The sequence below is a fragment of the Terrapene carolina genome, unplaced genomic scaffold, assembly GCF_002925995.2.
Source record: "Terrapene carolina triunguis isolate 2854851 unplaced genomic scaffold, T_m_triunguis-2.0 Scaffold58, whole genome shotgun sequence".
NCBI lineage: Eukaryota > Metazoa > Chordata > Testudines > Emydidae > Terrapene > Terrapene triunguis.
In genome coordinates, this window is record NW_020664409.1 from 27,558,817 (window position 1) to 27,570,982 (window position 12,166).

Here is a 12,166-nt window from a genome sequence, read left to right on the forward strand (position 1 = left end):
GTTACCAGAAAATAATCTGTTCCCTTTTACACTGTTTTTTCATTGTTTTTATTTCCTTGAACCTGACTTGCTTTTGCAATCAGTGTATCATTTTCCAAAGTTCTTTAATTCTTCTGCTGCTGGGGCTTAACTTTCTAGTTCCCCAGGTATGTGTGGCTGACCGTCTCAAATCATATGTTTAGGGCCAAATTCTGCCCCCTTTACACCTATGTAACTCATAGGGAGCCACAGCTGTGTAACAGAGGACAGAAAAGAGTCCTAAAACTTTTGTCCATTTCCACACCGAGAGCAGAACTGTACTAACTACAACAGTGTTTAAACATTTTTGCTGCTAGCATGGTTTTAACATGGTTTCAAGGAGCAGCTATTTGATTCACTGAGTATAGTGAGTGTAGTATAATTAAATTTAACATCTTCCTGGGAGGAATTATACAAAAGCCTACCACTCAGTTACACCTGGGCAGCTCCATACAATGGAATTGCACAGGTGTAAGTGAGGGTAGAACATGGCCAATAGTAAATTAAGTCTAATTTGCATAAAGAGTTGCATGCATGAAGATCTTGTTATGAACTTGGGTGTAAGCTTTGCTTGAACTCTTTCATCCTGATGTTCAATTTTTATTAATTTCTTATGTGCAATTCTTAATGTCTTTCTACCGCACCCAGGACCAAGAGGGAACCTTCCTGTATTTAAGTCTAAGAATTAGTATTATAATAATAAGTAAATTCCAAAAACTCTCAAAATATTTTGCAGCCTGATGCATAAAATATGCACTTTCTACTGCACTACTTCTGTAACGAATTCAAATCCAGTTAAGGTAATATCATATTATTAATGTCTTCCTAGAAATGTGATTATAGATCACTTTTCTAAAGCATCAAAGGATACCCGATACAGAATATTTCATATGAAAAAGAATATTTCAATCATATAAAGGTATGACATTTAAAATAAGCAAGTTGGGGAAAGTTTCAGCCATTCCAAAGGTCGTGTTTAACAGGACACAGTAAATTCAAACTGGATCCCTCCTCCTAGGTTTCTTATTTATAAAGCCGTATATGGGTATTTTGAATTGGTGGGAAGGGGAAACAAGTTAGCCCTAACTATGTCTTGTTAACTTGACCATTTAAACTACTACCTCATGCTCATGTGGCTGGTTTTATAGGTATTACGTCTTTATATGGCTCAACTGTTCTTTCTCTAAATTTTTCCACATGTGAAATGTTTTGGATCAGATATCGTAATAACTATGGTCTCTTTGAAACACTCTCAGCAAACTCTATATTGGGGCTTTCTCTGCAGACCCTGTAATTTTTAATGGTACTAAGGGTTTGTGGATATCTGATCACAAACAGCAAAGTCTACTCAAGATGCAGATTTTCAAGGTCTCTTATATTTAAGCTAATATAAACCAATGAAAGTTTGTAGGTGGTCTCTGCAGCATCTATACTGAAATCAACATCTAAAATCCTGCCCAAAAGCACCGGCAAAATTACTATGTGTGTATTTTTAATAGTCAAAAAGGTGTAGGAATTAGGGGTCTGATTCTGTACTTATTGCAAGATGTAATTTTTACTACTGTAATTCCACTCACTTCCATGGGACTACTCACTGCAGTAACCACTGTGTGTTGTAGTAAGGGCCTGCAGAAGCAGGCCCTCGGTGAGAAATTTTGCTCTTGGATGCATATACCAGAGGCTCTCTATCTTCAATGGGAACCAGTGCCGCAAATCTGGAAAGCCTCTCTATTCAGGAAAACACTTAAGCATATGAAGTCAATAGGACTTGAGCACATGCTTAAACATGCTCTTGAAGCCTTTCCCAAACTAGGGCACCACTGTGCACATCCCAGGGTAGAATTGAGCCCGGAGTGAAGATTTTGGTGATGTGGAATATGGAGAGCTTAAATTTTGCCCTCCCTCTGATGCACTTATACATGTACATACTTTCACTCTCATGTATGCATCAGTGAAATGGTCTCATTTCCTCCCATTTTATTTATATTTATATAAATATAAAATTATTACTTTCCATAAAAACATTACAAAAACCAGACACATTTTTGAATTGCATAGCGTGTCCCAATTAAGACAATACCCAAAATATCTTCATCCCCTTTCAATATTTTACAGATCATGCTTTGTGGTACCTACCACCATTTCTACAAACCAAACAGTGGCCAAAACAATGAGACACCTCAGTATCCATCAGTGTCCACCTAACTCAGAGAGAAAACTTACCCCATAATATCAGTGTAAGGCATGTCATGGTAGCCAAAGAGCAGGTGTTTTATCTGTAAGTCATGCTGATATGACCTCAGACTGATAGATTTTAAGGTCAGAAGGGATAATAGTGATCATCTAGTCTGATATCCTGCACATTGCAGGCCACAGAACCTCACCCACCCACTCCTGTAATAGACCCCTAACCTCTGGCTGAGTTACTCAAGTCCTCAAATCATGATTTAAGGACTTCAGGTTACAGAGCGGAAGGCAAAAAACACACTCTCCATCCCCCCCCCCCCACACACACAAGTCTCTGCCAATCTGACCCAGGGGAAAATTTCTTCCTGACCCCAAATATAGCAATCAGTTAGACCCTGAGAATGTGGGCAAGACCCACCAGGCAGATACCTGGGAAAGAATTCTCTGTGACCTGGAGTAGCTCGGCCTGATAGTAGGTGCCGTGTCCTTCTGAAGAGTCAATGCTTTGCTGTCAGACCTGACCAGAGAGATTCTCTCATTCCCAATAATTGCGTCTGTAGAAAACCAATACAGGAAAGTAGTGCATTTTACTTGTCTGTATGGTGATATAGCAGATGGAAACAAGGTGAACCATATTCATGTAACCAGACAGTTTGTTACAGACCAATGTTCCCACAACTACAGATTGGAAACCATTATATTAGAGGCTCAGCAGTAGTGGGACTTAATTGGATTCAACCCTGCTCTTACCACAAAATAGGAGTCTAAATTCATCTCTCATTGTATTTCCCAGTACTGCTGTATTTAGTTCCTAATAGGCTTCAACTGTATTCTGTACCCCTACTAATCTGCTACCTAGGTTAGATGTACTTTTCTCTTGAGTTTCTAGGAGCCAATGACTAATTCTTATCTCCTCTTAATACTCTCAGGGCCGCTACTGGAACTGCCTCTAAAGTTGGTGCGTCATTGCTAATATCATTTATCTTCTTTTCATAGGTGTGGAGATGTCCACTGGGGACCCATAAACCACACTCTTTGTGTCTGTTCCAGCACAGTATCTCTTGTCTGGGCAGCCTTTGTTGTCAATGTTGATGTCAAGCGAATAATTCCACACTAATACCAGAGACTGTATAATGATTGCCAGCACAGCCTGGCCAAAAAAAAAAAAAAATTCAAGCCCTCCCAATACTATCAGAAGCAGCTTTAGGCAACAGTTCAAAACATCAGCCACCAACCTTTCCTCCCCAGATACTGCACAGGAAAACTATCACTTTCAGTTATAGGTTAAAAGATATGATTTGTTCTTAGTTCAGTTCAGGAAAGTCCAGAGCATTTAAGTGTTAGGGAATATTTTTTCTCAGCTGGGCCAGACCTCAAAGTCCTCATAAAGACACTCGGTCAAGAATCAGGCAAAACTCTCACTGATGTCAGTGTGAACGCTGAATAAAAACTGATATCAGGATCATGAAAGCGTCTCTCATGTGGGCAGGGCCGATGAGGAGCGGGGGAAGCTGGTACAAATTACTGGTGCCTGACGGTTAAGAAGGAGACCCGGGGCCCGGCTTCCCTGGCTTCCCACCCCTCTCATCGGCCCTGTTTAGCCAGTCCGCCCTTGCTGGGGGGCCCGAAAAAAAATTTTCACGAGGGCCCGAACCCGCTCTCGGTGGCCCTGCATGTGGGTAAGCATTTACTCACTTGAATATTCATCTAAAATGAGTAAATACTTGGCATCATGAGGGAGGCTTGCAGAGTCTAATTCTGAAGAACAACTTCAGGATTTGATTTGTTGTGATTTTGCTAAAATCAAATATCACTCCACTTAATTCTCTGATCAAAGACAGGAATGTAGGTGCCCCATTCTCTGGACCCCCTAAGAGCTGGAATCAGACCTAGATAATACCAAGTTAAAGCATCCAGTCTTATTGACTAAGTGAAACTCAGCACTGCTGTATAGCTAAATGACTCTTGCATTTTAAATTGCAATTAGATCCCAGTCATGCAAGATGATTGCAATACTGTAGTTGGTCAAATACCAGAAAAAACAGTCCTCAAATAATGTATTCAGTAAATGCTATCATTATAATACTAATAAAACCCTGAGTTCCTATAGAGTGCTTAGAGCATTTGATCAGCACAGAGAGCTGTCTGAATACTGCAAAACATAATTTGTCACTTAAAGTATTTTATGTAAATAAAAAAAAATTTCTGAAAAATATATTTGACCAGCTGTACTTGTAAAGTGCTCACTGCAGCTGTATGCGGTGGGTCCATGGCCACCTGGGTGAAAGAAAAGGGGTTGTTGCTTTTTTAATGGCTCCCTGGGCAACTGGTAGCAGAGAGGTAGGAAGGGAAAAGTTTACCCAAACAGATTGGGTAGAAGCAGGAAGCAGCTGGAACAGGTGCGGGGGGGTCCTGCCCTTCCAGCTGACCAGAAGGGGGTGGTGGTAATTATACACAGTGCAGCACCAAAGAATTTATTTTACCTGGATTGGGCTGCTGGAACCTGAGGGGGCAGGGCAGGGGGGTTAGGTTATACTGTCTCAGTTTAGTACAACTAACTTGTGGAAGATGTCCAGTGCAGGTTCTCGTTATGGAAGGGATTTAGTTATTGGATAAAATGGATTGAAAAAGGATTTAAAGGAAAGCGTCCCTTCAGTGAGTGCTCAGCTAATGTCCATGTTTACTGTATTTCACATATTAAAAATCTGTATTCTGAGGAATCTTTGGAGAAAGCCACGTGCTGCCCAAATGAAGTTGGCAGCTTAGATGTAGTTTTCAAAACAAGAGTTACTGGTTAGCATGCTGGAGTGAGTTTGCCCAGTGTTTACCATCTGTTTCCTGAAAGGTAAAGTGCAATCAGATGAATCGGCATTCATGAAGAAAAAAAAAAAACCAATCACTGGCTTTAAAGTTTTTTTAGGGAGGGAGCATATGGGGGGATTTCTTTATTCTTATTTTGTGATGTGATTTGATGTGACAGCTGGTGGTACCCAGTTGGAACAACAGCTGGGAATGGTCATGTAATGTTTTCTGGACTGTATAACACAAGCCAGTAAACTTTGTCCATCAGCCATCAGTCACCTTCACCATAATTAGTTTCATATGCACTGTCCAAGTACACAGAGGAGTTTCAACAGTCCGACATTCTGAAATAAAACTTTCCTACATCCCAAGTGGAACTGGATTCATCCTGTTTCTTGTTGCTATATTTTATTGCTTTCAAGAGCTACAGCAATCTTTAATGACACTCGAGAAGCTATTTTCAGAACAAAAATGTTAGCATTTTGTATCCGCTGACAGATCAGCAACAGAAGTTTCCGTTTGTGTCAAATCCAAAGCCAAATCCTTCTCATTTTGCTCAAGGACTTGTCCTGTGTTTAATTAATAGCCTTGACTTCTGTCCCTATGTAGGGCTCTTGATGTATCAGAGCTCTGACTAAGGCCACTAGAACAGACAAACAAGGCCAATTGTGCAGCATCCCATACTCAGCCTACTGGTAAACCAGTCTGAATGTGTGGCTTGTAGTCTGAGCAGAAGGTTTGGAATGGCTGGATTCCTTGGAATCACAGTTACAGATGCAAGATGGGTCAGTTCTTCCCTTCATTCTTCTAAGGTAGCTCTAGGCATCATCTCCTCCTCTGCCACAGCAGCCAATGTGGAATCCATGCACAATGTAGTTGTCTCATGTTGCTCTCTCAGAGCTGTGGAACACTCCTAGAGGATTTCAGGGCAGCCAAACTCTAGCTGGGCACTGGCGGAGCCACCCTGCCAGGCAGCTCAGGAGAGAGGGGCCCTTAGAGCCAGTGCACAGGCACAGAATCTCCACACTGATGGACCTGTACTGCAGCAGATTCCCTTAAGATCCATTCAGATCTCAGAAGATTAGAGGACCAAGACCCCAACCTCTTCTGCATCCCATATTCCCAGTGAAAGAACTCAAAGAAAGCCCTATCTCCTTTCACAGGGTTCCTTCCTGTGGGATTTTATGCAGGAGGGGGAAACCTGCCCCACATGTTGCATCCCACACAATGGGGTTTTGTGGTACAGGCAAGGCTCATCTTACGCTGGGGTTACGTTCTGCTGTCAGCGCATAAAGCGAAAATCGCATATAGTCAAAATTACATTGAGTGTAATGGCGAGTGGAATCGCCCGCACTACAGGTACAGTATTTAAATTGTTCTCTTTTTTTTTTTGCCGACTGCGCAAAGCATGTTAAATACGCGTAAGATGAGACTCGCTTGTATAGCACTGGAAACAAGCAGATATTATAAATGAACAATGTCTAGTGATTGCTGCTAAATTCAGGCAACATGTTCCCCATTTGATCTAGTACCTAGATGTCTTTGTATACCTCAGTCACGCCCCGTGCCGTGCAATGTGGGTGAAAGCCACATGAAAGCTTTAAATAATTACCTTGAGAAAAAACACTTTGGAAAGGCTTTGTTTTTTCTGTTTTGGTGTACTTGATTAATTTGTTTGTTCCACACACAGTTTTTCCAGCCCCTAGCTGCTGACCACCATCATATTAACCAAATTGATGCCTCAGTCTGTGGAGGCAGAAAGCAACTGTTCACTTTGGTTCCAAGTGGATGACCTTGAAAGAGGCAAAAGCATAACAACATTAATGCATTCAAAAACAGAGACAAAGCGCCACAGCTTCAGACCTACTGTATATATAACTTCAGTTATCTGTTCTACAAACACGATAAGGTTACAAGAAGTCTACATTGGCAAAAGCTTTGCTACATAAAGTGGGATAAATCCTGAGCTGCTGTAAATCAGAGATATGCAGATTTACACCAGCTAAGAATCTCCCTGCTTAGCATTCCTGCTTCTGCTGCTAAGTCTTAAGAATGGGTTCAGTTAAAAATATGGGATACGTACTGAGCAGATACCAATGTTAGGAAAACAAATTTTTAAAAAGCTTTTTATTTGTTGTGATGATTTACTAGATCTTGAGGTAGCGTTCTATCCCATGTCAGCCAACATAAATGTTTCTGTCCCCAGAGAAATCCAAGACTCATCAATGAAGCAGTAAGATACGGCAGACATTTCTGGTGGTTAACTGTCTTATAGTGAGGCACAAGACTAAAGGCTGAGAGACTTCGGCTACCCAAGTACTTTAGAGAAATGCACTGCCTGGAGTGTTTCATAACTGTTATGGAATAGACGTTATAAAAACAAAAACAAAGTAAAGGAAAAGGTCAGGCCCATGAATTTACATGGGATTACTGTTACTGGTATGACTGCCACTCATTAAACTCCATTTGTACTCATAGCTCTAAGGCCATTTCACAGTCTTAATAACGCAGTATGAAATATGGCAAGACAGCTGTGCCACAGAGTATGTCACTGAACTAAAGAACTGGGACTCATATTAGAACTTATGTTTCCATGGGAGCTGCACTTTTTACTGCTCCAAAGCAGGCTGAATGCCTGGAGGGAATTTTTTCTGTTCTTTAAAGAAAAATCTTTACCAACAAACAAATCTCTGTTTATCAAATAAAACTAAACAGAAAGGGAAAACTCCTTGTTAGAGTTTTATGCCGTACACCCTTCTGCCATTTCCTCACACCACTCCTCCTCTCTCTCATTCTAGCCTGGTTGGTTGCCAGTAATTGATGAAGTCCTGAGTCTGGGTGAAGAGAACATTAATGAATCACATGAAAACAACTGAAAAAAGAGGGGGAGGGGGACTGTTGTGGGGGTTGAGAAGATATAACCATGTTTTTTAAAGCACATTTCCCCCGCATCTGTTTTGCTGTTTCCATTTGAACACCTGAGAGGCAGCAATTAAACAAAATGACTGCACGTTTTATAGAAGTTCATTGATTGCTTAAAAAGCTTTTCTCCCCACCAATGTGACCTGGTTCTTTTATCTCGATGAGTATTTCCCCCTTTGTTCCCTCAAGTGAGATCAATGACAGTTTATTGTCAAGGTCTTAATTTCTACCAACCCATAACAAATGGGACACAGCAATAAACAACATGTGATTCTGAAGCCTCAGGGTAGGCTCTGCAAAAATGTATCGGATGTCTCCAAATGCCATGTGAAGTAACCGATCTTGTACTTTGAATTTGCTGTTGCGCTAGGGTTGTGTTGATGGAACTGGGATAGTAAAAATCAGACTGCTAAAATTAGCCTGGAAGTTTCTCATCTGGGAAAAATCAAAGCCCCAAATATGGTCATTCTGAGGCCTCTGTTTTAATGAGCATTGTCTTTAAAATGTGGAATATTATTAAAAACAAAAAAACAAAAAACAAAACTGAGGCTTCACAAATCTGATTGTACCTCAAAATATGTGAAAAGTAGGGCAACAGGATTTTCTGCCACATCATTTGCAAGCAATCAGCATTAATCAATGTGGGTTGCTTACTTAGAGCCTGAAAGATGCCTTCAATTCCCAAGTGACTTTGATGGCAGATGGGGCCAGATTCTGCTCATATTGAAGCAGAATTACCGTGTAACAAAGATATCAGCTAAGCTGGTGATTTACTGGTTTAAAGCCACCAGAGGAGGAGACTAAAATAAAAAAAATCATAGTTAAAAAGAAGAAGGAGTGATTATTTTAACGCTTTTTATTGCACTTCCAGTAAACAATGCAGAGTCAAATGGTAACCGTCAAATGCCAGAACCACAGCAAGGATTTCTGATAAAACAGAATGTGACATTTTAATCTTTTGACTAAACAGACAATAAAAGCTTGCTACCACCAGACTGACAGGAAACAGAGAAAAACAGAATGCACAACTTAATCAGAAACTTCCTTTTACAGGACCTGACATTCATGAGGAATAGAGAAGCACAATAGGACTAGAATTGCTACAGAGATCTTGGTAAAATACAAAGTTGCCTTTTTTTAAAATAGATCAGTATGTCACAGTTAGGCATACTTACGGTATAAGAACATGACATCAGTGATACCTAACACTTCCTTTATAAAGAGTTTTTCATTTGTAGATCTCAAAGCACTTTACAAAAGGTAAATTTACTCCATTTTACAGATGGAGAAACTGAGGCAAAAAACAGCTAAGTCTTGTTCAAGGTCACACAGCAGGTCAATGACCGAGCCAAGTATGGTACTAAGGTATCTGGATTTCTAATCCAGTGCCCAACCTAGCCTACTGCTGATCTTATATTATCATACAACTGCAAAAAAATAAAAAAAAAATTGCATAGTTGCAAAACAATCAAAATAAACAAAAACTGCAAGGGGTGGAGCCATTTGCAATACAACAAATATGTTGGAGATTTCAACAGTGACAAAGTCTATTTTCTATCAATAGTTATATTTTCAATATTTTACTGTAATTAACAGTATAACTTACAGTGATTTGACTTCTGTTGGAAAATACAGCTTGTAGGCAAAATCAGCTTGTGTGCTGCTGGTATATATATTTTAATCAGATTGGCTTCAGGAGTAGAGACCATAAAAGCCTGGGAAGTTATTTTCCTTATCTTCCACAACTGCTTGAAATGCCAGTTTTCTTGACAATGCATTGAAAGGAAACAACAAGTCCTGAAAAGTGAAACTGAAAATTAAGGGCTCAGTCCTGGAAATACTGAGGCTTACTACTATGAATAGTTCTTTTGGCTTCTAAGAGACTCTCACGGCAGTGATTTCTATGCCTGAACCCTGCTAGAGAAAGTACTCAGACTTCACCAACAGGGAACAATTCTTTTTGGCTTGACCATCTACATGTATAGTGCACAAATCACAACATACACTCTCACATGGCAAGTCACATTCTGAATCTCAACCTGCTCCCATTGAAGTCAATGGGAGTTTTGCCAATGACTTCAAGTGGAACAGGAATCAGATCCTCCATTTTTTAATTATTATTTTTTTTGTTTGGTTTGGAGACTAGAAGGTACCAATGAACTAATCAAGAAACCACCATCACCACCAACAAAACTAACCCAGCAACCACTCTTCCCTCAAACAAATAATCAACCCAAAATGAAAAAAAATTAATCCAAGCAGTACCCCACTCCTCACAGAAATACCAGCCTTCATACTCCTCCCCAAATGCCTGAGGGAATAGACGGACTTTGCACCATGCCCAGAAGGTCAGCAGATATGTCCCCACGATACAAACACAGGCCTGAAGTTCAGCGTCAGTTATTCTCAGTCTCAAACAGGTGTGGGCAGGCCTGGTCAACATGTCTGGGTTCTGGATCAGGGTGTGCAGCCAACAGGTGGCAGGCTGGGGCATTGTCAGGGCTTGAGGGGTGGGGCCGCATTCATGGTGGCACTCAGTAAGATGGTTATCATTTCTTTGATACATAGGTCAATCAAGTTGCCAAGACAGGATGGTGGCTTGATCTGCACCAGGTCATCCTTTATATTATCATTCAGCCCAAGTATCACAGAAGGGAGAGAGACAGATTGACCTGGGACCTGCCAGTTTGACACTTATGACCAATGCATTTTGGAAGGCAAAGGCAGCCAAGGGCTTGATTCAAAGGCTATTGGAGTCAATTGGAAGACTCCCATTGACTTTGGATCAGGCCCCCTGTCCAAATCATGAAACTCTGGTGTCATGTGCTCCCAGGAAGATAGCATGTAGCCCATCACATTTTGCACTAAATGGTCTATCTTCAGCTAACCAGTGGACTGTAGTAACCTAGTCTTCAGGTGACAAAGGGATGGATTACAGTAGCCAGATCTGCATATCTATTCAAGTGACACCATCATAGGACCTAATCACATCAGCCACACCATCAGGGGCTCGTTCACCTGCACATCTACCAACGTGATATATGCCATCATGTGCCAGCAATGCCCCTCTGCCATGTACATTGGCCAAAGTGGACAGTCTCTACGCAAAAGAATAAATGGACACAAATCTGACATCAGGAATCATAACATTCAAAAACCAGTGGGAGAACACTTCAACCTCTCTAATCACTCAGTGACAGACTTGAAGGTGTCAGTTTTGCAACAAAAAAACTTCAAAAACAGACTCCAAAGACAGACTGCTGAACTCGAATTAATATGCAAATTAGACACAATTAACTTAGGTCTAAACAGAGACTGGGAATGGTTGGGTCATTACACTAATTGAATTTTTTTCCCCCCATGTTAAGTTCTCCTCACACCTTCTATGGGTCATCTCGATTATCACTTCAAAGTTTTTTCTTCTGCTGCTACTGATAGCTCATCTCAATTGATTGGCCTCTTACAATTGGTATGCGTACTTCCACCTTTTCATGTTCTCTGTATGTATAAATATCTTCTGTCTGTGTGTTTCACTCTATGCATCTGAAGAAGTGAGCTGTAGCCTACGAAAGCTTATGCTGAAATAAATTTGTTAGTCTCTAAGGTGCCACAAGTACTCCTGTTCTTTTTGCGGATACAGACTAACACGGCTGCTACTTTGAAAATTGTAAGAAATGGTTGCAACATCCTAGCGAGAAGTAGAAGACAACAAACTGCTGCTGGTCACTGCTTCTATATGACTGTCTAAGAGCAGCTAGGGATCCAGTGGTATCTCCAGATTGCAAACTCTAGTAACAAATGGCACAGAGACACCCTCAATCAAAGGGGCTGATCTTCCTGTTGCTTTCCCAACATATTATTATTACCCCAATCTTATCCAGACTGGGGCAGTGGAAGGTAGCCCTCATGCATTTCTCTACACATACTCACACCCCAAATGTATTCATACTTTCAACATTCAGAATCAAATATGCACAACTACATGTCTGGCATTCAGACACAAAGTTAAAATTTAAATAAATTCAGATTTAAAGATCCATTTATAAACTAATAGTGAAAGATGAAAATATCCCCAAGCTCTCAGCTAGTGCTTGCATTGCAAGAAAGAATCTGGAATGAAGCCTCCTGAAAAGTACAATCAAACCAAATCACCCCACAAGTGAGGAACAACTCATTACCCGGGTCATCTCTAATGTTGAAACTGAGCTGTTGTACAGGACACTGTGCTTTTGGGGGC